Source organism: Oryctolagus cuniculus, chromosome 9, assembly GCF_051225735.1.
Source record: "Oryctolagus cuniculus isolate XC-2025 breed Fujian yellow rabbit chromosome 9, ASM5122573v1, whole genome shotgun sequence".
Taxonomy (NCBI): Eukaryota; Metazoa; Chordata; class Mammalia; order Lagomorpha; family Leporidae; genus Oryctolagus; species Oryctolagus cuniculus.
In genome coordinates, this window is record NC_142875.1 from 94159782 (window position 1) to 94186155 (window position 26374).

At 42.7% G+C, this 26374-nt stretch overlaps 1 pseudogene; it reads right to left on the bottom strand.

Annotated features, from left to right (window-relative positions):
- Nucleotides 1-22935: 22935 nt before the first annotated feature.
- On the bottom strand, nucleotides 22936-24234 carry LOC100342040 (DNA repair protein RAD52 homolog pseudogene; annotated as a pseudogene).
- Nucleotides 24235-26374: the final 2140 nt, after the last annotated feature.

A 26374-nucleotide genomic window follows, 5' to 3' on the forward strand; every position in this document is an offset into this window, starting at 1 on the left:
CAGGCTCCGGTTTTTACAGTAGCCCTCTCACGAGAACCACCAAGGTGTTGCACGAGAGCTCCCTGAATCCTTTTGGAGGGCAATGTTCTCGTGACCTAAGGAACTCCCACTAGGCTCATCTCTTAACTGTCCCAATAGCACAACCTTGGGACCCAAACCTCCAACATATGAAACTTTGAGAGACAAACCAGATTCAAACTGTGGCACTCCTTCAACAAACAGGAGGAAATTTGTAACTATGAAGGAAAAGCCAATCTATTACCCCAAAGAACGTGACTAAACAGCGTCATTCCTCGTCCCTCTTTTACTATGAAAACAGAATATAATAAGGCCTTTAATGTCAACTGGAAAGTTGAAGGTGCTTGCTTGTATCCCTAAACCTGAGCCAGCATTAGCATTCTCCCTGCTCTTCCACCCCAAGCAGGTAAACAGGTGACTCTGCATGAACAGAGCTGTCTAAGAAGATAGCCCTATTTTCCTATTTTCACAAATCCTCTTCTTTTTGAAGCATCAGCTGTGAAAACCAGGAGGAGAGAAGATGGGAGAGTAAATCTAGTTAAAACAAATTGATGATGTCTTTCTGAACACAGCAGTTCAGCAAATTGCAGGGAAAGTGCCGACCACAAATCTCAGGTTGTTCATCAACATTCTGGTTGCACTGTTGTTTCAGAAATCTTTGCCTAAAGTGCTGAGATTTTATACTCAAGGAAAAACATTGGCATGCTTTACTTTGAATCACTTACCTGCAGTATTGCTTTTTAAAAGAGATACATGATGGACATTCTATGTTTTTGCAGTTCCAGTTTTCAGAAATTTATAAACATTTCTTTCCAGTAATTATAGAATTTACACTTCAGCTCCAGAAGCATTTTTTTATTTATCTGGGTTGTGTTATAGAAGGATTATGCAAATATGTTATGTCTTCTATTTCCTGTAGCTAAATTTGGTCTATTTCATTCATATTACAACAGGAATAATAGATAGAAATCAAATTAAACTGGTAAACTTTCTTTGAAGAATGATTAAGTAGGTGGAAAGTTGAAGGAATTGACCAATTACAGATTTTTGTTTTAACTACATGAGTTACTTGTGCTGTCTCTATATGCTGGAATAAACTGGAATTTACCAAGTCCTTCTTCTAAAGCAAAATAAGAAAACTCAAAAGGAGAAAATATTTGAGGTTGCTAGATAGCTCCATTGTGTAAAAGCTACCACATGAGAGCAGAAAAAGTCAGGCATATCACTCTTTGACCTGAGTTGTAATCCATTTGTATTATTATTGATAAGTAATGTAAATTTGAAAAATTTCTTTAGTCTTTCTTAGTCTTGGATGATCAGTGATTAAACAAAATGCTGTAACTAGTAGAGGCAATATTTATAAGGAGTCTATAATTATAGATACAGAAAAATAGTAATTTTTATTAGTAATTCTGGAAAAATGTTGGCAAATCACAGTTGTTTCTGGCCAAGAAAACTTTCAAGGAATGAATACAGCTCTTTGGGGCTGAGCTATTCCCATCACGGATTGCTAATTCCAAGGGAATGGGAGCAGTTTCACTGTTTGTCAAGGTATCTGCTTTCTCTCCTCTAAGTTCCCCCAAGTTCAAGTACTCTTTACATCCAGACATAAAAGAAGACCATGATTCACCAATTACTGTCACCTACCAGTTGATTTTTCTTGCCCATACAAATGTGGGCAGAAAGTCAAGGCTGTGTTCTAAATGACAGGATCAACAAGGTGGGTGCGCATCTCTCCCATGCTACATTCAAGTCCCATCTGGTGAGCACTGTATTCACACGGCGCACTGCCTCTCCATGGAGCCTGAAATCTCACTCACTGACCTAAAGGCACCACTACGAACTGAAATCCAGGTTTCCTGACTCCCTTTACCCTAATTGTCTTTCTAACTGGCTTCTTCCAGGTAACTTCAAAATCTCATTGAAAAAAAAAAAAAGAAATTAAAAGATGAGTTTACTTTCGGAGCAAACAAATTCTTGAAATGCATCCACAGGTTTTTTTTTTATAATATGTATTTCCCATAGCATTTTGAAGACACCTCATATTTTTTGAGGATTTATTTGTTTGAAAGTCAGAGTGACAGAGAGAGAGAAGGAAACACACACACACAGAGAGACGGGGTGGGGGGAGCGAGAGAGAAATCTTACCCAAATGACCACAATGACCAGGACTGGGCCAGGCCAAAGCCAGAAGCCTGGAACTCCATCCTGCTCTCCCACTTGGGCCATCTTCTGCTGCCTTCCCAGGTGCATTAGTAGAGAGCTGGATCAGAAGCAGAGCAGCCAGGACTCAAAGTGGTGCTCAGGTATGGAATGCTAATATTGCAAGCGGTGGCTTAACCTGCTGCACCACAACACAGCTTTCAAGAACAGTACGTGAGGCAAGGTGGGCAACAGAGCATTTAGACATCAATTCCATCATCGCAGAGGGCACTCCCCAACACCTCTCCCTTAGTGGTGATCAGAATAGCACAGCACAGATACAGACTGAGGCATGTCAACACTGTGGGGGTTAGGGAAGGTGATGTCTCGAGCTCCGCTCACAGGATTAATAACAACTCACACCCCTCGCCCTATCACTAACGACCTATCAAGTTCCCTCCTGTTTTTGTCCATCCCATCACTAGCACCACCCAGATCTGTAACAATCCCAGGGATTCCTTAGGAGGAAAAGGGGGGAAATCGTCTCTGATTTGTATCACTTAGGGCTCTTCCCTCTTTTCCCTCTTGATACAAATGGCTCTTGCTGTGTGTGTGTGTGTGTGTGTGTGTATGTGTGGGGGGGGGGAGGGAGAGAGAAAGAGAGAGAGAAGAGGGGTGCTTAGAATCACAAAGGTGGCTTCTCAAAGCTCCTACGTGGACCATGGTGCTTCTCAGATTCTCAGCACCAGCAACTCATAGATCCCACACAAAACTCCAGAGAAGGCTAAGAACCCACTCTTTCTCTCACCTGACGACACCCTCCTTGTTAGAGGCTGAATACTCCTGGCTCCAGCACACCTGCTTGCTGAGGAAGTTAGGATGCTGCCAGACCCTTCCTGTCCTGCTGAAGTACCTCCGGGGATCACCAAAGACTCTTGCACCTGCTCTCAGAACTGAGCTCCCTCCAAGACCACACAGTGGTCTCCAGCTGTTCTGCAGGCCATTTCAGTTCCGTGGCCCTAGCAAGGCAGGACCTCTGGGGCAGTGGGTGTGACCACTATTGCCCCCTCCCCTGCCCACCCACGCACAGCAGTTATCTACCCCTGTGGGCCCCGACGCTACCTCTTTGAGGCCACCATTGGTCTGTGAGCACCATGTGCCCATGCAACTAGGAGACATCCAGAGGAGGCCTGTGCCTCTCAGGGGCCAGCGGATCCTGCAGGTTTCTCTGATCTGAGTTTCCGAGGATGGCAAAAGTGAAAGAAGGCACAAGTGGAAGCTGACATTTACTCAAAGATTCCTTGTATTTTCTTTTAGGTTTTTCATTCCCTACCTTCATGAAAACACTGTAGTTACTATAGAGCAAGGCATTTAGTTGACTGCATGTACTTCTGGGGGTCCTAAGCCTCAAGTATTTCTCATAGCAGCCCTTTGTCCTAGGAGAAAGCCAGGAGGCAGGGCCCCTGTTTCCCTCAGCAAGGAGAAGACAGAGGCCCTGAACAGTCTCTGGGCCTCTCCTTCCTGCATGGTGAGGTGGTCCTGTGTGGCCCAGCACACACCGCAGTCACGCTCAGGGGCCTGGATCATTCCAGGATGCACCCTTGTGCTTGAGGGTCCTTCAACCATACCTGTCCACCCACAGGGAGCTTCTTGCCAGGCAACACTGCCAAACCCAACTAACCCACAGCGTAAACGTGTCTTGTGTTCTCCCCCAGAAGTCTCCTCAGGGCTTCCACGGAGTTCTCCCTGAGAGCAGACCATTTTAGCAAAAGTGCTCAGGAGTTCTGGAATTCTAGTAATGACCATCAGAAACTGTGTTTCCAGTGTGGGACCCTGCTAGAAAGAGGAGAGGAAATTCAGGTTGGAACTTGGTGTGCTAGAATAGTCTTTGGATTCCAATGTACATGGGTACTTCAAAAAGACTGTAGAAAAATGAAATTAAAAGATACTTATCTTATTCTTGGTCCAAAAATGTTTGACATCCATGCCTAGTTTTTACATAATGTACATATCCCATGAACTTCCTGAAGCACCTTCATTTTTTGCCATTTGTTTATAAAAGGCCGGCCTCTGGAGTTAGCGGTCTTGGTGGAAAATAGCTTCTAAGTGGCAGGGGACTGAGGGAGTAAAAGCCTGAGGGAGAGGTGTGCATCCTGGAAAGGGCCGGCAGAGTGAAGGGGAAAAGCAGGGGAGACCACGGTGGAAGCATTTCAAGGGTAAAGACAACATAGACACACCCGTGTGTACCAAAGTTTGGATAGGGTTAGACTGAAAATAGCACCAGAGGCCATAATTACAATTTTCTAACTATCATAGATCAAACATTATTACATTTAGTGCTAAATGACTTTACTTTGAAAAACTTCCTCAGTTGCCTATAGTATAGTTGTCTCATCCCAAGGCCTCTTGGATTGAGCTGATCCTATTGCATTTCTAGGATTAGGAAGTCTAGAACCAGCCCTATGGTAAGAGCAAATTTTCAAGTTATAAAACCAGTGTCAGTACACTTCCTTTCTCTACTATTTCTTTTGTGCTCTTGAAAGGATGTGTGACTATGTGTTTATGAAATGACTTTAAGTAAGCAAATAATAAAGACAATGAACATTGAAGAATCCATGGGCTATTGTTAGAGATGTCCTAGCTCGCAACTTTATGTTTGAACCTGACCATTCTAGAAATCAAGAAGCATGGTTCTCATACTGGGACAAACCCTCAGGCGAAGATGTGCTTTCTCTTAAATCTTTTCTAACCCTAGCCGTTACTCCCTGTCCTAAACCACAGGGTTCAGGTAGATGGAGACCATAAATACTCATTGTGTATCCTGCTATCCAATACAAATTTTTTGCAGTGGAATAAGCCAGCCCTGAAAGACAAACATCACGTTTTCTCTTATTTCTGGAAGTTATTATATATAGAGTATAAAACATGTATGGATGTCATATCATTTGGTATATAGTCATAAATATTGCCCACTGAATCATACTACATACATGACAATATACTCTTTTACAACATGAATTGTCATGAATCCCTCACTTTGTGATATTAATATGTTTTCAAGAAAAGAATACTATCCATGTGTATGCATATAATGTCTACATTTGAAGTAAATGTGATAAAATGCTAAAAATGGTTAACTTTTGGGGCCGGTGCCGTGGCTCACTTGGTTAATCCTCCACCTGCAGCGCCAGCATCCCATATGGACGCCGGGTTCTAGTCCCGGTTGCTCCTCTTCCAGTCCAGCTCTCTGCTGTGGCTGGGGGAAGGCAGTGGAGGATGGCCCAAGTGCTTGGGTCCCTGCACCCACATGGGAGACCAGGAGGAAGCACCTGGTTCCTGGCTTCGGATCGGCATAGTTCTGGCCATAGTGGCCATTTGACTCTATCTGTCAAATTTTAAAAAAGGTTAAATTTTGAACTAAAAAGAAATAATGAACTTATGAAATGTAAAAAAGAAATTATAAATAAGAAAACACAAATGTTTGCAAATTAATAAAGGAATTAACAATGTCACTATTTTCAATTTTGGAAGTGAATTTTCTATTTTCATAAAAGTTCAAGATTAACCATCAAATGTAAAAATGATGTCAAAGGGACCTAAGGCATAATAGTATTGACCAGAGGAAACTTAGGTTGATAATTACACACATCTTTAGTAATTACGTGTATTTGTGTGGCATCTTCAAAATATTCATGGACAAACATGTAATGAAATATTTATACATTGATTTCCAAGGTTTTTTGTTACCAGAATAAATGTATCTTTTTAAATATATTTATTTATTTGTTTGTTTATTTTTATCTGAAAGAGAGACATAGACATCTTCCATCTGCTCGCTCACTCCCAAATACTCACAACCACTTGGATGGGTTAAGCTGAAGCAAGGAGCCAGGAACTCAATTTGAGTTTCCCATGCGGGTGGCAGGGACTAAACTACTTGAGCGATCACCACCAGCCTCCCAGGATGCACATCAGTAGGAAGCTGGGAGCAGGGTTTGGGGTTGGGTCTTGAACCCAGGCATTCCAATATGGGGTGCTGGCATCCCAAGTGGCTTCTTAACTGCTATGCCAAATGCTGACCCCTAAATTTATCTTTTAACTCCACTTTCCAAGAAGTTTTAGAAGTACTCTCATGCATGTACAAAGACATATGTATATACACAAATATACATACACACAAATCAAAGAACACATTGGTGAAAAAAACTTATTTGGTAATAGAGTAAAATATGTAGAAATATTATTTAAAAGATACTTGTGAAAGAAACTATAAGTATAAAGATGGTAGAATTGAAAGAGAGGAAGCATTAGTAGCTCACTTTTACAATACAGCCCATGTAAAGCCTTAGAATAGTAGCTAGGACACGGTAAACACTTTGTGTATATTGGATGATGATGTCAGAGGTAGAATTATTACCACTCAAATTTGGAAAAACTTGGAAGACATCCATCTGAAATTGCAGTTAATTATAAAAGCATTTACCAATAGGCTACAGTATGATGATTCTATATAATGTACTGGAGACCAAGAGATAAAGAAAACATGGTTTCTGCCCCAATGTGTAAATCATGAAAATGCAGGCCCTGGGGTGCTATCTTGGAGACATGTTTAAAGATATATGAGGACACAGCAAGAGGAGCAAATAACCCTTCCTGGAAGAGAGCATGCAGCCTTCATGGAGAAGTGACCTTGGAGTTGGATCACAGAGGAGTTCCACGGACAGAAAAGGAAAGTCTTTGCAAGCAAAGAAAACAGATGCATCAGCATGTGTTCAGAAACCTGGAATCAAGCTGCAGGCGGGGGATTCACTGCCTTCTGAATATAGAAACTGCAGGGCAAGGGTGTAAGTGAGACTGAAAGAGAAGTGACAAGGCCGTTTTGGGCTTAGAATCTTTCTTGTGAGCAATGTGAATCCACCAAAATTCTGAACCAGACCATAGCCAAACATTTAAGATACTTTAAAAGAACATTTTATCAAATACTTTGGAGATCTTGTGAAAATGGGCCATTGAAAAAACACAGAATGATGTAGGCACCTGATAATATTTCAGAGGACGGATATTAGCGCAGCTGTGTCACTCCCTGGGCAGCACTGAGAGAAGCTGTGATGGTATCAGCTGCAGGTGCACTTCAGTGAACCTAAGGAGCTTGATTTAGCATCAGGGAGTAATTAAAGCCTTGGCACGAGTCTATCTCAGGTTCCCTGACCAAGGTCATTGAACAATGCTATTTTTACATGCATTATGTACAAACTAAGAGGAATCCTGATTTTCTTACATTTCAAAGTTTCATCTCTTAATTGTATATGCAGAGGCAAGAGAAAAATCAAGCTATCTCCAAGGCAATTAGCTAAAAATGTGAAAGATTCTCCTGACTTGTTTCTTGAAACACTCAATGGGAGCGCTATAATGACAACTATGTGAAGGATTCTATATGAATCTTTCTCTTTAGAAATGAAAGTACCTATTAAAAACTTAAAAGTGCTGACTATTCTGAATATAAATGGGGTTTCAAATACCCTGGGCTTCAAAACCATTCCATCCCATGTGATAAGAAATGAATGCCTCTAAGTCCACAAGTTAAGTTTCAAAGACAAGCATTTTATACTTTCTATATCCACTATGATATTTTATTCTGGGAGAAAGTCTCCTTGGAATAACACAACTCTGTTTCTTACCTTGGGTAAAGAGCTGCTTCTAACTATGGATAGGAGTTATTTTGACAGACCTTTATTGTTACAGATTTTCACGGCAACTGCTTTTAGGTGACTTCAGCTTCTGCCCCATTACATTCAGATTTGGTGATTTGGATGGTGAGAACACTGAATGTGTCTTCCTTCGTTCCCAAGTAGATTTATACATGTTTTGATGGCGCCTACATGTCATGATGAAAAATAAATTGTCTCTATTTTTCCTCTACAATGTCAACAGTGGCGGATGATTATATCCTTCTGAAATTGCTGTTGTTTTGCCGTTGTTTTCAAGGTTCACTTAAGTATCAAAATCTACTTCCATTTTTATCCCTGGTGTGGCAGTTCGGAAGAATGTACAGCATTACCTAGCAAGATGAAGACTGCCTTTAGAGAAAGATGCTAGTTTTTATCAGCTTATGAGCTTATGAGAGGTTAAATAACTTACCCAAGATCATGTAACTTGTAAATGGCCCATCTTCCCATTGACATCCCTCAGTCTCCCCATTGACATCCGAGTGCCTCCATTCATAGTAATGCGAAGCAACTGACCCTTCAGCACTGGTGTTCCTGTATGCCTGAGCTTGGGCAGATAAGGAATTGAAATGTGTCTTTGTTTATTCACTCCAATAGCATTTTCAAGTGCCAGGTGCTAGACCCCATGCTTGTAATATTAGATACTCTTCATCTGAGGAGTTTAGCCAAATTAAGGACAAAATCATATGAATTTTAAAACGAGGAAGAGGGGTCGGCACTTTAGCACAGCGAGTTAAGCCACGTCTGCAGTGCCAGCATCCCTTATGAGCACCAGGTAGAGTCCCAGCTGCTCCACCCTGATCCAGCTCTCTGATATGGCCTGGGAAAGCAGCAGAAGATGGCCCAAGTCCTTGGGCCCCTGCACTCATGTGGGAGACACAGAAGAATCTCCTGGCTTCTGGCTTCGGCCTGGCCCAGCCCTGACCACTTGGGGAGTAAACTAGTAGATAGATGATTTTCTCTCTCTCTCTCTCTCTCTCTCTCTCTCTCTCTCTGTAATTCTGCCTTTCAAAGAAATAAATAAATCTTTAAAAAAAGAAGAAAGAAAATGTGTGATTACACGTGAGGTTCTGTAAGAAGGACTTTGGAAGAGCAGAGAAGGAACTAAAGCTTTCCCTGTTATAATGAGGTATGGAGGGAGGATGTAGAAGCAGGTCTGGGGATGCACCTGCTCCCAGAAGTTGTGTGAAAATGCTGGATATCAGAGAAATTAATGTTCACCATAATCAGGTTCTGGATAAAATTCAAAACTTCTTTATTTAAGTTAAAATCCTCAAAATAACTCAGACTCCTTATTTTCATTTGATATCTTATATCTAATAAGCTACCTAGTTCTGCTCATATTTCTCCAATCAAGCCCTGCTTTTCAATTCCATTTGCACGGTCCTATCCAAAGTCACCAGCAGCCCTGTAATGCATGACAAGTGTGTCCCAGACTCCAGTCTGAGACTCTCAGATCCACCCCACTTATGGCACAAGATCTGTCTTCTTAGAATACTTAGCCTTGTTTTTTCATTTCTGAATTTTTAAAGGCTTCCTGAGACCAAAATAATTGGTTTGCAAGCTGTGTTTGCAACTCACCCCACTTTTTCAAGTAAAATCCTAGGCATATACATCCCATGACTAAAACAAATTACAATTCCATTTATTTGCAGAATAATTACTCCCAGCCCCACAGACCTTAGTGATCTGGAAAAAGGATTTCAAGAAGCACTCCTTGGCACAGCATGGACAGATGCCATGACTACTAATTAGAACATGGAACCTTGCTACTGACCAGCGGTTCTGGGAGGAGTGGAGAGCATGTTATAGATGCTGAAGCTCAGAAGCCCCATCCCAGGCCTGAATGGGAAGTAGCCCTTTAAAGATGTGATTCACACGCACAGTAAAATGTCAGAAACACAGATTCTTTCTTAGCATTTTGCCATTTTCATTTATCGATGATCAAATGACATCCACCAGCCAAACATTTGTTGCTCATTTCCCATGTTCTTTGCTCAGATGTGCTGGGTGCCTTCTGCTCAGGCCATGTCACAGGGTCTCACTCTTACTTCACTATCTTCCTGCCCTATTTCACATCTTCAGCTTCTGCCAATCAGAAAACTACCAACAGGTTAAAACACACATAGGAGGACAGAGCCAGGGGCAGAGGGCAGCTGTCTATGTCACTGGCATCCCATATGAGTGCCAGTGAAGTCCTGGCTGCTCCACTTCCCATCCAGCTCCCTGCCAGTGCACCTAGAAAGGCAGTGGAAGATGGCCCAAGTGCTTGGGTCCCTGCCATAAACAGAGGAGACCTAACTGGAGTTCTTAAATCCTGGTTTCCATCAGGGCACAGCCATTTGGGAATCAATAGTGGAAAATCTCTGCCTCTCCCTCTCTCTCTCTAAACGCTGCCTTTCAAGTACATAAATAAACCTTTTAACAAATAATTGAACAAATAAAGCACACGTGGGCTCCTACCTGACTGTGATCATTCCTTCCCCCTCGAATAGATATGATCTATAGTTTCAAGATCCCAAAGCACTCCATGCCACCATTATACAATGTGTGTTATACAAGGAATCTTCAAAAAATTCATAGGAAATGCATACTGTGTAGGGGCCAGCACTGTGGCATAGCAGGTTAAGCCTCTGTCTGCCTTGCAGGCATCCCATGTGGGCACAGGTTTGAGTCTCAGCTGCTCCACTTCTGATACAGCTTGCTTCTAATGGTCTGGGAAAGCAGGGGAAGATGACCCAAGTGCTTGGGCCTCTGCACCCACATGGGAGATCCCAAAGAAGCTCCTGGCTCCTGATTTCAGATTGGCCCATTTCCAGCACTTGTGGCCATTTGGGGAGTGAACCAGCAGGTGGAAGAGCTTTCTCTCTGTAACTCTACCTTTCAAGGAAATAAAAAAATAAATAAATATTTTTTAAAAAAGCTATGAATGTATTTCAAAAATGAATAAACATTTAATTCCATGAAATTTTGTGTACCATTATATAAATGCTCATGAAATTTTTCTGGAATGGAACTGATACTTACTGGTAAATGAAATGATTAAAAATGGAGCAAACTGAAATCAAATGACCTAGTTTCAAACGTCAGCCTTGCCCAAAACCAATGTAACTTAGTCAAATCACCTGGGCCCTAAAATTTGCATTCCAGTTTTTTATGCATGGAGCTCCCTTCAAACTCTAAGATTATGTTATTTGTGAGTGGTGGTGGTGGTGGTCATGTGCGAACATTTACCAAGGCAATAAATTTCAGCTCTCTCCATTGGGATTGCACAACTGAAATCTGTTCTGTAAAAATCCTTCCTTAAAAGGGTACATCAAAAAGGCAATGAATAAAGCTAAAAATCAGCACTCCCAAGCCAAATTCCTGAAGTTATTGATTTCAGATTGCATAAATGTCATTTTAAAAGCAGAAAATCTAATACAGAAATCAAGGCTTAGATTATTTTATTTGTTTACTTAAAAATCTCCCTTCAAAAAGGCTTTAAAGAAAACATATAAAATGTTCATAATAAAAGGTGTACTACAACACCAAGTGACATGAACTGAAGTAAGGAAAAATAAGAGTGTGAGTATGAAATGAAGCAGAGTGATGTCCAGAGGTTAGACTAAATTATATTAAGACAATGACTGGCATCATTTCTAATACAGAAACAGACAATGGAGATGCCAAAACTGTTTGTGCTAAGCTTCTAGTATCCAGCCTAGAAAAGTACCCCTTCCAGTTAAACAATTTATAGACCTCACAAAAACAGTTGTTAAGAGATGGGAATATTTCTGAGGCCTTTATAAAGACAACATGGTTATGTAAGGAACAATGCTCCCAGGGTCATTACATTGCATGTAATGATGGGCTTTCATAGAGTGCTTATCTTTATAACAGTTCTCACACTCTGATGGCAGCAAATAATCTTGATTTCAGTAAATTCAATTTTGTAAGAGCCAACACAGAACAGATAACAAGCTCTCTAATGATCTGACATGGTTCAGAGGTATATTTTAGAATATCTAGCACATAAGGTGATCTGTGTCATTTTTACAGTCAAGAACTGGTACATATCGGAGACAAAGAGCTGGGAGCATCCTTCCAGTAGGTTTTTGGAAGGAGCCTATTGAGCGTTGACAGTTGACTAAGACTTGCAATCTTCAGAAACAGTGGAGCTAGACTAGGACTGGCCACCTTCATAAAAGCCAAGGAACTTATTAACACACAGCAACCTGCACAAACATAAAATCAAATTTTACTCAGATGATCGCTTTACATGTTTTCTAAGGCACAATGGAAGCATTAAAGTTATTATTCACTGGGTGACTCTGAAAACTAACTTTGAAGAAAAGAAATTAAGATTTATTTATTTATATATTTATTTATTTATTTATTTCAAAGGTAGAGCTACAGAGACAGAGACAGAAACTCTTCAAATGGCTGCAATGCCCAAGGGCTAGGTCTGGCTAAAGCCAGGAGTCTGGAGCTCCATCTGGGTCTTTCACATGGGTGGCAGGGACCCAAGTACTCGGGCCATCTTCCGCTGCCTTACCAGCTGCATTAGCAGAGAGCTACATCAGAAGTGGAGCAGCCGCGACTCCAACTGATGCTCACATGGGATGCTGGAGTTGCAGGTGGTGGCTTAACCTGCTGTATCATGATGCCAGCCCCTGAAAAATTTAAAACAGGTATAAGACAAAAGAATTTCATGGTTTATGGATTTAACTTCAGTAAATGATTTTTAGCATTCTCCAATAAGTCCTTGGTCATTTGACTGAATGGAATGCTGAACAGAAAACTCTTAAGAGAGACCGCTTTAAATGCATAGAAAAAATGAGGTATAAAAGTATATAAAATGCTTCGCTGGGCAGTCATTGTGGCTCAGTGGGTTATGCTGCAACTTGGGACACACACATCGCATATTAGAGTTCCTGGAACTGAGTCTTGTCTCTGCTTCGGACCCAGTTACCTGCTATTGCGCACCCTGAGTGGCAGCAGGTCACGGCTCAAGTACTTGGGTTCTTGCGACCCATGTGGGAAACGTGTATGGAATACCAGGCTCCTGGCTTGGGCCTGGCCCAGCCCTAGCTGTTATAGGCATCTGGGGAGTGAACCAGCAGATGGAAGATCTCTCTCACTCTCAATCTCTCTCTCTCTGTCTCTGTCACTCTGTCTTTCAAATAAGTAAGATGAATGAACTTTTAAATATTACTGCTGTTGGGTATGACTTTTAAAATTTTTCTTTATGTTTTATTTTTCAAAATTACTATAATGAATTTAAATTAATATCACAGTAATAAATAGAATAAATATTAAAAATGATAAAGATACAAAGACAAAAATCATTATTCCACTGCAAGGTGAAGGAAGACTGCCTTCAAAAGAGTTACTGGACAATGAGCATAATTGCACTGTCAGCAGGGAGTCTGAATTTCTTGGCTGAATATTTTGGCCATTTTCAGGGGACAAAACCTACAATTAATAAAGATGGATTGCCTAGAGATAGATTTTAATGAAAGTGAACATACAACAGCAGCATATTTATTACCTTGAACTGGTGATTTAATAGAGGGACATCTGGTAGAAGAATACATGTTCTTTCAACTATCTGAGCACATCTGGTCTTTTATTAAATAAATAATACAGGTGCACCGGAGGACCTCCTCATGTCCACCAGAATTATGACAGAAAGCTTTCCAAATAGCCAAACACATGCAAGGAGACACAGTAACACCTACAGGAAAGTACTTATTAGTGATCAAATTAGATTAGGTATTTTTTTTTGGACCATGGATAAATCTGGAAATAAGAGCTTGACAACATTTTTTCAATGAAGTAAAAAATAACATTATAGCCACATCCTAAATAGCAGACAGCTTTTAATAACAGGTGTAATAGAATCATCCATACGCTCAAACACTAACCAAAAATTATTGCACAACTAACGTGTGCCAGGCTCTGATGAGGCATTGATATTAATCACCATGACCCTAACAATAATAGTAATCATCATCATCATAATAATAACAATCAAATGATCCTAATAGTCACAGAGCTTAGAGCCAAAGGTGGCAGGAGCAGATAGCACACTAATGTCTGCTTGTGACATAATACGAAATAATCATCTAGTCTTGGCCCCTTGTTCCTTGCACACTGCTCTGAAAACCCTTGGAAATCTCCAGAGATATGAGTGTGAGATGGGATGGGATGGCTGGTGGCTGTGGACCTTTGGATAGTTTCAGAATAGGGACAGGTCACCAGAAAGACCAAGGCCTGAACAGAAGCTTGAGCTTCCAGCCTCAATCCCGGGGAGCAGGAGCAGAGCCGGAGATGGAGCACAATTGCCAAAGATCAATGTTTCAGTGCATTATGCCCCTGTATGAAACTGCCCCAAAATATCACTCAGCCCAGACTTCCTGAGTTGGTGAACACATCCACTTGGTGGGAGAATGGTGCACCCCAACTCCATGCAGACAGACAGCTACTGTGCTCGGGACCCTCCCAGACCTCACCCTATCAGCCTTTCTAGCTGGCTGTTCACCTGATCCTTGAAAAAAAAAAGTTTATAGTAAATTGGTGGTTCTCAGGACTCACAAAGTCTTTCCTTGAGTCCCATGAGGCCCTCCAGGAAGGGCCCAAACCTGAGAATGAGATGGTGGGAACCCTTATCTTTGTAGCCAAGTCAAAAGTGTAGGCACTACAACCTTGCAACAAGCATGGAAAATGGGCACAGTCTGTGAGATCTACTCTAACTCCCGGTGACCAGCGTCAGAATCAAGAAAAAACCCCAGCTGCTGTTAAAAAAAAAAAAAAAATCAGAAAGTTGGTTAGTATGGGGGCATGGGAAACACCTACACATTTGGTGTGAGAAGTGCCAAGAATAAAAACAACTCGTAATGGTGCTATACAGGAATGGTGTCTGACTATTTACAGCAGTTCCAAAACAGTTTTAGAAAGAGACTGGGGAGTGAATAATGTCTAACTTTAGAACTTGCCTACAGCTGAATTGCCAATAACCCATTGCAGCCGGCATAAGTAAAATCCACCAATTGTGAGTTTCCCATTATTAATTAAGCAGAGGGCTGTTGTTAAATTTAGGTTTCTTAAATGAATGAGCTGACATTGGGGGCTTAACCTTCCTCATCCTGTACATCACTTTCTCTGGACCTCAGCAGCACTCACTTAATTGTCTAATGAGCTGTTCGGAAATGGATTGCTCATTTGATCCCTTAATGTGACTTTTCTTTTTTTACAATTTATTTGAAAGGGAGAGGGACAGAGAGAAAGATCTTCTACTCACTTGTTTACTTCCCTAATGCCTGCAACAGCCAGGTCTGGCCCAGGCCAAAGCAAGGAACCCAGAACTCCATCCATGTCTCCTAGATGGGTAGCAGGGACCCACGTACTTGGGCCATCTTCTGTTGCTTTTCCAGGAGCATTAGCAGGGAGTTGGATTGGAAGTGGAGCAGCCAGGACTCGAACCAGTGTTGCAAGCAGAGGCTTAACCCACTGTGCCTTGCTAAGGGCCCTTCATGTGTCTGCTCATTGCCTTTCTTCAACAAAACTCTCATGTCTGAAAGAATTTCTATGGGAAAAGAAAAGGAAATTGCTTTAAATAGTCTATTTGCCTTGGAAATGATCTTAAAATCTTAAAGCAGTTTGAAACTCACAAAAACTCTAATTAAATAATTGAATGATTAGAATTATCACTCTTATACTAAAAGGGATAAAGTATTAAATTGTACATCAACAGTCAGGACAAGGGCTGATCAAGTCACTGTTTCTCATAGTGTCCCTTTCACTTCAAGAGGTTTCCTTTTTTGTGGTTGGTAAGTTGTCACCGATCAGGGAGAGCATATGATATTTGTCCCTTTGGGACTGGCTTAATTCACTCAGCATGATGTTTTCCAGATTCTTTCATTTTGTTGCAAATGACCGGGTACAATTTAATACTTAATTAATTATACTTTAATTGATGTACAATTTAATACTTTATCCCTTTTAGTATTTTTTTTTTGTTCTAGTTAATACTATTGGTTGAACTCTGTAATTAACACACATTTATTCTTAGGTGTTGAAATTTAACTGAAAAGTGATCCCTGTTAAATATAAGAGTGGGAATAAGAGAGGGAGGAGATGCACAATTTGAGACATGCTCAATCGGACTTGCCCCAAATGGTGGAGTTAGAAACATGCCAGGGGATTCCAATAAATCCCATCAGGTGGCATGTACCAATGCCATCTCACTAGTCCAAGTGATCAATTTCAGTTCACAATTGATCACACTGATAGGTCTAAGAGTTAAAGAGATCACACAAACAAGACTAGTGTCTGCAAATACTAACTGATAGAATAAAAAAGGGAGAGAATGATCCAACATGGGAAGTGGGATACACAGCAGACTCATAGAATGGCAGATGTCCTAAACAGCACTGTGGCCTCAGAATCAGCCCTTAAGGCATTCAGATCTGGCTGAAGAGCCCATGAGAGTATTTTAGGCATGGAAAGCCAAGACACTGCCAGAAAGAAAGAAAGAAAGAAAGAAAGAAAGAAAGAAAGACAGACAACCTAAATGAAAGGTCTCTGAGAGTGAGATCCCAGTAGAAAGAATGGGCCATCAAAGAAGGAGGTACCTTTCTCTGAAGGGAGGAGAGAACTTCCACTTTGACTATGACCTTGTCTAAATATGATCGAAGTCAGCATATTCAAGAGGCTTCCATAGCCTTGGCAACTCATGACTAGAGCCTAGGGAGATTTCTGACGCCATAAACAAGAGTGTCAAATTGTTAAGGCAACAACAGGAGTCACTGTGTACTTACCCCTCATGTGGGATCTCTGTCCTTAATGTGTTGTCCAATGTGAATTAATGCTATAATTAGTTCTCAAACAGTATTTTACACTTTGTTTTTCTGTGTGGTGCAAACTGATGAAATCTTTACTTAATATATACTATATAGGTCTTCTGTATATAAAGAGAATTGAAAATGAATCTTGATGTGAATGGAATGGGAGAGGGAGCGGGAGATGGGAGGGGTGCTGGTGGGAGGGAAGTTATTGGGGGAAAAACCATTGTAATCCATAAACTGTACTTTGGAAAAGCATATTTACTAAATAAAAGTTTAAAAAAAAAGAATTATCACTCTTCTAAACAGTACAGGAAATGCTGACCCAGACATCAAGCTCCCAGAGGGGATTCTATTTCAACGCATCATGCTTGAAATCTCCAGTCTCTCACAATACAATGGTATCATATTTATGAAGAATGTTTTGTTGACATTTTTCAGAAAAACTTTTCTTCCTCTATTGTGTGAGTTACTTTATAGTAAAAGCTAAAAGACATGAGGGTTTGGCATTGTGGCACAGACGGTCGTCACCATTTGTGACCAGGCATGGGAGTGCTGGTTTGAGTCCTGGCTGCTCTGCTTCCAGTCCAGTTCCCTGCTGTTGCACCTAGGAAGTGGAGGAAGATGGCCCAAGTACTTGGGCCCTGGCCACCCATGTGGGAAACCCAGATGGAGCTCCAGGTTCCTGCCTTTGGATGGGCCCAACCCTGCATCCATTGAGGCCATTTGGGGAGTGAGCCTGTAGATGAAACTCTCTTTCTCTCTCTGTCCCTCCATCTCTCTGTGTCAATCTGCTTGCAAATAAAAACCTTTTATTCACTTATAGAAAGAGCAGTATTGAATGCAACATTGGGATTCCAGAGAGACCTATGATGAATGTAGATAGTTGGTGCTGCAGGTCCAACAGCTACAGATTCAACCAACTAGGATTCCAGAATATTTAAAAAAAAAAAAAAAACTGTACCTGTACTGAACACGTACAGACTTTCTTCTTGTCATTACTCCCTAAACAATCCAGTATAACAACTGTTTACATAGCATTTGCATTGTATGAGGTATCATAACTCATAGAGATGATTTAAAGTATGAAAGATCTTCAAGAAAAGTTCAGAGAAAATGTGCATTATGAAAACAAGATTCACAGACTTCAAAATTTTGGGCATGAAAACAAGCTTATCTTTTGAAATCCATTTTCTATGACCTTTTTGAAATTCCCTTCAAAAAGGGAGGCCGTGTACAAGTTCTATGCAACACTATGCCTTTTTATATCAGGGGCTGGAGCATCTGGGAGTTTGGTGTCCACAGGGGTCCTGGAATCAGTCCTCTGTGGGTAGTGAAGGGTGATTGTATGTGGATATAAATGATTATATATATCGCTGGAGTGTGCATGATACACACAAGAAGGTATCACATATTTTTCAGATCTGAAGGATATATACTCTTCTATGTGTATTTATACATTATATCAATGGAACTCAAATCCTATCTATGAACAAAAACTGCCCAAAGATCGAAATTGCTGACCCTCAAAGTTTGCTCTTCCCAGAAATACCCTCAAAGAAAAGAGCATTCTTCCTTCAGAGGCACAGAGTCCACTCTCAACAGCTAAGATCACCGGACAATCAGCCTGCAGGGAAAGGCAGGAGGCAGTGTCCGCCCTGGTGGGTTAATCAGGGCCCCTGGTCCCTTGTTTCCCCTGGGATGTGTGGTGAGGAACTTCAGTTGTGCAAGTGCAGCCCCTCTGTCACCAGGGTCGACTGGCAACCTCCACCTTCCCTCTCAGAAGCGCTCCTATGCCACCTTTAGCTCTACCGCTTGCATTGCTGCCGGGGAGATTCTGATGTGGCTCCATTCTGTGGTAATGAGACATCAGAAATCACTGCACTCAAGTCTTCTGTCTCTCGGTTATGACTTTCTACTGATGCTGATCCTACCTTCTGAGAGTGATTGGGCAGAACTTCCCGAAACAGATGCCATTTCTCTTTTGATCTCATGTGGCAAGAAGCCCCACTTACCACATGCTGGACTCTGGAGGGGTACATGGATTCTCTTATTCAGTGTTCATAACAACCTTTTACAAAGGAGAAAAATGGGGCATAAAGAGAATAATAAACTTGCTTAAAAGAAAAAGCAACTATTTTCATGCCTGCTTAATTCTGATAATCCAGTCTCTCATCATACAGTGCTTTCATATTCTCTCAATTCTTGTTGAATTCAGCTTTCTATCTTCTGAGCACATCTCTTTCTAGCAGACGTAAGTCACTTCAGTCTAAGGACCCTTTGCTATAATCAGTCTTTGCCAATTTTGTATCTAAAATAATGTATTTCTGTTTTATAATTCCTCTTGAGTCTTCTTCCCTCTCCCTCTACCATCATACTTGCCCCTCCCATTTATAGCAAATTTCTCTGAAAACTTGATTATGTGTGTTTTCTCCCATTCACCACTCTAATAATCGGAGTGACTTCCATGAAGCTAAATCCACTAGTCAGTTTCCAGCCATCATCCACCCAATCTCGCAACCTGAGTTTCCACAGTCACCCAAGACACAACACATAGCCTCTAGGACACAATTTCCCTTGCTCTTCCCTCATCCTCCCCCAACATCACCAGCTACTCCTGTCATGACACTTTGCTCTTCCTCATCTTCCCAAACCCTAAATATGGAAGTGACTCTAATCTCATTTCCAGCCTCTCAAATCTGGTTCATCACTTGTTGATCATAGCATTGCAATTCTCCTTAATTTTGCTGTTTTCTCCTTATCTTGCATCCAAACCAGCACCACACTTCACTTACTCTGTGAAACACAGCCTCAGCCACTCCCTCCTCCAACTGACTGGTGTTTTTGCCCAGACCACTGTCAACTCCTATCTGGACCACTGCAATAAGCTTCTATCACATTGCCCATGTCACTGTGGCCTGTTCCTCACAAGACTGTCAGAGTGAATTTCTAAAAGTTTAACTGAATTATGTTACTCAGCTCTCAGTATCTGTATTCATCAGCTGGGGATGAGAGCAAAATGCTACAGATTATGTGGCTTAAACAAGAGAAATGTTTTGCCTCACAGCTCTGGGATTGGATGTCCAAGTACATGGTGTGAACTGGTATGGTTTTTCCTGAGGGATCTTCCTTGGTTGGAAATGGCCACCTTCACATTATGTCCTAAAATGATCTCCTCTGAGCACAGTATCCCTGGTGTCTGTCACATGTCCAAATCTCTTCGTATAGGAACACCAAACATATTGGAGTAGGTCCTATCTTAGCCCATTTTGTGCTGCTTTGAAGTAATACCTGAAATCAGTTAAGTTTAAAAAAAACCAGACATTTGTTATAGTTCTAGAAGCAAGGAAGTCCAAGGCCAAGGGGCCCACATCTGATAAAGTCCTTCAGCTGCATCACCGTATGGTGAAGGCAGAGGGGCAAGATAGTACTCCCACAATAGCAACATCAGTCCACTCAGTGCCCAGCGCTCACGACCCAGTGACCTCTTAAACAGCCAATCTCTCAGCACTGATGCACAAGGAAATCACTTTCCAGCACATGAAATTTGGGGGACACATTCAAGCCATGGCAGGGTCCTACCTTATGACTTTATTTAAACTTAATCACACCTTAAAGCATTGATCTCCAAATATACTCACATGAGGGCTAAGTCTTCAACAATGTGAAAGTAGGGGAAACACAGTCCCAGGCACACATTATCATTCTTTTTTTTTTTAAAAAAATGTCATCTATTTATTTACTTGAAAGGCAGAATTACGAAGCGGAGAGTAGGGGGAAGAGGGGAGAGAGAGAGAGAGAGAAAGAGGGAGAGGGAGGAGGAGAGGGAGAGGGAGAGGGAGAGGGGGAGAGAGAGATCGTTCTTCTATCCACTGGTACACTCCCAAAATAGCTGAAACAGCCAGGAATCTGAAACTCCATCCAGGTCTCCCACGTGGGTACAGGTGCCCAAGGACTCGACCTATCTTCTGCTGCTTTCACAGGCAGAGTACTATGAAGCTGGATTGGAAGCAGAGCAGCCAGGACTCAAACGCTTACCCATAAGGTATGCCAGTGTCACAGGTGGTGACTTAACCTGCTGCACCACAATGCTGGCTCCAACATAGTTATTGTTCAATGACTTTCTATCTCACCCAGAAGCATCCAGTGTCTTGTCATGACCTAGAAATCCTCCTCCTAACTTTCCTTGGTTACTGCATTCAAACAATCTGGCCTCTTTGCTGTTCCTGGAATTGACAGGAATTCTTCTGTGTGAGTCATTCTTTCTTCTTAGAATAGTCTTTCCCTCACTCTCACACATTCCTGAGACCTTCACTCAAACGCTCCTGCTCCATGAGACCTTCCTACCTAACAGGCAGTTAGGACTCCTGGTGTGTATCTGCACCTGCCACACCCCTTTCTTGCTAGTTCTACCACTCCTATTATTGATGCAACCTATATCTTACATATTTTTGTGTTTTTTTAAGATTTTTATTTATTTTATTTGAGAGGTACAGTTACAGACAGTGAGAGGGAGAGACAGAGAGAAAGGTCTTCTGTCTGTTGGTTCACTCCCCAGATGGCTGCAATGGCTGGAGCTGCGCCAATCCAAAGCCAGGAGCCAGGATCTTCCAGTCTCCCACAGGGGTGCAGGGGCCCAAGCACTTGGGCCATCCTCTACTGCTTTCCCAGGCCATAGCAGAGAGCTGGATCGGAAGAGGAGCAGCTGGGACTAGAACCGGCGCCCATATGGGATGCCGGTGCCACAGGTAGAGGATTAACCTACTGCGCCACCGTACCAGCTCCAAGTATTTTTGTTTTGTCTGTCACAAAGCTTTATGGTGACTGAGGATTCATTTTGTTCCATACTGTTCTCCATCATCTAAAACAGAAAAAAAAAGACTCTTCTATCAACAGGACAGAAATTCATGACTGCATTCAAGAGCATTCTACTGATAAGAATTATTAACTATTTCCAAAATGTATTTGGTCTAGGACAGTAAGTGACTTCTGCCCCCCACCCCCCACTTACCAATAAGCTCTTACTAGTTCTCAGATATCCTCTGGCTGCTGACTTTGCACAGCTATCCAAAATCATTATTAGTTCTTGGTTTTTTGCTTGTACACTTAGAACATGCTGAAATCAGTACACACAAACTCGTAAATTCAGACCTTAAGGGCTTTTCTATGCGATCCCATGGTTTATGGAGGTGGTAACATAAACAATGCTACTGCAAATGGTTAGAAATTTCACATTAAAGAAGTGAACGTTTATTGAGGACCTCCCACGCACCAGGTACTTTATAAATACCCTATTTCATTAACTGTTACTACAAGCCTATGCATTATTAGTGTTTTTTAATTTATTGTTCCCCCCAAAGAAACATTTTGTTTAAGGAATACAAACTTCATGCATTTCATAAGTACAGCTTTAGGAATACAGTGATTCTTCCCACCGTACCCACCCTCCCACCCACTCTCCCACCCCTCCTCCTCCTCCCTCTCCCATTCCAACTTCTATTCTCCACTAAGATCCATTTTCGATTAACTTTATACACAGAAGAACAACTCTATACTAACTGAAGAGTTCAACAATTTTCACAGAAAACAAAAAAGAAAGAACTAATCTTCTGTGAGAAGAAGAAAAATGTCCTTTTCTATCACCCCACAAGCTGCAAAAGTTACAGCCAAAATGCTTAGTGAAGGTGGACGAGGCACTCACTGACAGGGCTCGGCACTGAGAGTTCAGGTATCCACTGGGCAACTTGGAACAAATCCCTCAGGGATGCAGGAGACCAGGGTAGCACAGGGACTCGGCCACCTGCTTGATACAAAGTAAGAGGCAGCAGCACCTGCCTTGTTCTGAGGAAAGAGAAAGAAAGGCGGGGGGGATTCCTTGCTACAATTTATCAAGGCCGCTGAAGCTGGCACTAAGTGTGGCCCTACCTGCTTGGAGGCAAGCAGCCATGGGCCAGTCCTAAAATGTCTGTCTGTCTTTATTAACACAGTTGCGTAGGAATAAATACTGAAAAGCCTCAAGGGCCAAAGGCAAGGCATTCCATCTGTCCCAGACCCCCACTCCATCCCCCCCACCTCCCCACCACCACCCCCGCCACTGCTGCGTGTGACATCCTCAGGCACTCGGCTTTCTCTGCAGCAGGCTCCGACAGATCCCCTGGGAAGGTTCAGGATGAACCCCGGTGTGAACCCGTGGACAGTCCATTCCTCAGGGACGAACAAGTTCATGACTCAGAAGTAGCTTCCAAAGCCCCTTGGTACCAAAGTCCAGGCATGTGGCCTGAGCCTGAGGACAGGTCCCGCTTCCTTTTCTTCATGTCCCGGCTGTTCCTATGAGATGCACAGTCTCCTATTACATGCTGGTTAGTGTTGTAAATTTGGGGGTGCCGGGGTGCAGATTTTGTTTGTGGTTTCTGGTGGCAAAGGCCGTGGGGGCGTCTTGTTCCAGGTCTCCAGCTCCAGGTCATTCCAGGCTGGTGTGGCAGACGTCTGGGCTGGTGCTGCTCTCCACGAGGCCTTGACGACGCTGTCCAGGATGTCTGCAGTCTCATCCCACAGGTCCAGGTTGTCTTTGAGGTTCTCTGCAAGGGAGTCTTTCGCGATGCCCGGGTCAGAAACAGCAGGTTTGGGAGTGCTGTGCATCGCGGGCGGGGCAGGGAGTGCCTCCTCTGGTTCCGTTCCCACTGGGAACTGGGCCTGCACTTGCTGCTGTCTCTGCATTCGCTCCCGGAAATGTCGCTGCAGCTGCTTTAGCCAGGGCTTCCGCTGCGAGGTGGCCTTGCTCCTTCTGGAGCAGGCCGGAGTTCCGGAGCGGCTCTCCTTATCCCCCCGTGTCACAAGGTGGGGTTATCAGGGTGACTTGGTCTGCAGGGGGAGGTCACCTCCTGAGGTTGTAGGAGTCCCAGAGCCAAGTTGGCAGCTGTTATAGCTTGCCACAGATGGTTCAAAATCTTGTCTCTTTGCTTTATTCAAATCTACTTCAAGAGGCAACCTGCATAGAAGCTTATTCAGGGACCGCAGGCAGTCTTTGTCCAGGATACAGTTTCCAAGTGCATCCCCAAAACTCCTGAGTGCTCGCTTCAGCCCATTGGTCGCAGCTTCTTGGCTCGCCTTCTCCAACGCCAAGGCCTTGGACTTGCCCTCACTAACACGGCAGCCGACATCTCCATGATAGGAGCCAGCCTTCAACTGCACCCTCACAAACGCACAGACTCCCATGTAGAACTTGCCATTGTTGAGGTCGCATTCTGCCGCGTGACAGAGCGCGCCCAGACATTGTACCCAAACATCTCATTGGCCAGGCCAATAACCCTGTGACCCTCAACGTAACACACCTGCTGGTCTCCTCTAGCCCTGCAGCTGCTGCTGTCTTCGGGGCCCAGCCGCTCCTTGAGAGCACTCGGGATGGCCTGGCACTCCTCCGCTGTGTACGGGCACTGCCCAAATCCCAGCATAGCGCTGCCTCCTGCACAGCGAGAACGGTTGCCATGTGCTCCAAGCACTGCTTCCCCAGCCCCAGACATGGCGACGACTCTGGTTGGTCTGAGTCTCCAGCATGCGCAGTGCACGCTGGGAACCTCTCTGGGCTGCACGTAAGCAACAGGAGCTAGCCTCCATTACTATTTTAATTTAATAAAATCTGTACTTTTTTTTTTTCTAAGTATGCAAAGTTTATTTTCAATGCTTAAAAATGTTACATAACGGGGGAGCCAGCATTGTGGCACAGCCGATTAAGCTGCTGCTGTCAACACAGGCATCCCATATAAGCACTAGTTCGAGTCCCAATGCTTCACTTCTAATGCAACTTCCTGCCAATGCACCTGGGAAAGCACCAGAAGATGATCCAAGTGCCTGAGCCCCCACAACATCTGCATGGCAGGCCTGGATGGAATGCTAGGCTCCTGGGCCAACTCTAGCAATTGAGGCCATTTGGGGAGTGAGCCAACAAATGGAAGGTATCACTCTCTCTGTCAAATAAATAGAATAAATCTTATCTCCTCAAATAAGCTACCATTCTCCTATCTGTACATACCTCTGCTTTCTCTCACATAAAGACACTTGGGCACAGCCTGGAGCTCAGAGACGTGATAAATTCAGGACCCCAGGAATGGAATAACAAGTGTGTGTCCTCATCTGGAGCTGAGGCTTACAATGACGTTCCTCAGCCACTTGCTGAAGTCCTCAACAGTTCTCCAAAATCTGCATAAGGTAGTCATTAAGAGCATGAACTCCAGAGTTCAAATCCCAGTCCTCCCATTTACTAGCTGTATGCTTTGCCCTTCTTCATAAAATGGAGAGAGGATGATGATAATGGTCACAACGATGATGATGGCGACAATGACAACAACAATGATCATGGTACTCAAACAGATGCTAAGAGGATTAAATTGAAATAATACATATAAAGCTTAGAATCTTGCCCAGAGCCTGAGAGAGCAGTCAATGTAAGTAATTATTTTCTAAGTTTCTCTTTATATTTGTACAAAAGCACTATATTTTTCCTCTGGATGATAAATATGTAATTGATTTCCAATCTTTCACTTTAATAAACAGTGCCAAGCTAAACATCTTTATGCATGTTTCCTCAGTTCTATGTGAACATTAGTCTAGGGTAATGGCTGAATTCGAAAAACATTCATCTTTGTTTTGTCCAGTGTGGCAAGTTTGTTCGCTAGCATGTCTACCCCAGGTTACATTGTCCCTAGCAGTGTGTGACACCCTCACCATGATCTGATATTGTCAGGATGTATACCTGTGCCTCACTGATGGTTGTCAAACAAGCTCCTCCATTTTCATTTCATGAGTATGAGGGAAGCTGAAGGCCTTCTCTTTTCATTGGCCTTTCAGATTCCTTTTTTTCCAATTGCGTATTCACCACCATTTGAGCCGTATTTTGTAGGACAAAGCAAACCATAAAATCAATGTATGCTCAAGAAAAGAAAAAAACAGGATCCACGTAAAATGAGGAAGCATGATTCTCAGGGAAGCAGAAGGCAGGAATTCCTGCAACCATCTTTGAATATCATCTACCTCAGCTCATTTTGGCCATTTCTCAATACTTTTTTTTTTTTTTTTTGACAGGCAGAGTGGACAGTGAGACAGAGAGAAAGGTCTTCCTTTGCCATTGCTTCACCCTCCAATGGCCGCCTCGGCCGGCGCCCCGTGCTGATCCGAAGTCAGGAGCCAGGTGCTTCTCCTGGTCTCCCATGGGGTGCAGGGCCCAAGTACTTGGGCCATCCTCCACTGCACTCCTGGGCCACAGCAGAGAGCTGGACTGGAAGAGGGGCAACCGGGACAGAATCTGGCGCCCCGACCGGGACTAGAACCCGGTGTGCCGGCGCCACAAGGCAAAGGATTAGCCTAGTGAGCTGCAGCGCCGGCCTAATTTCTCAATACTCTTCTCATTTGTACTTATGTTAGCTGATCTTACAGGAATTATCTACATCTTCCGGATAATGATTCTTTGCAATTTATGCATTGCAATAAAACTTCCAAGTATATAGCTGGTTTTTTCATATTTTATAGTTTTCAATGGTCAAATTCATTGCTGTTTTCTTTTATGAATTGTGATTTTATATCTCAAAGAAACTCTTTGCTATACCAAAATCATGAAGCTTATTCTATGCTTTCTATGCTTTCATTCCAATACTTTAAATTTTGGTG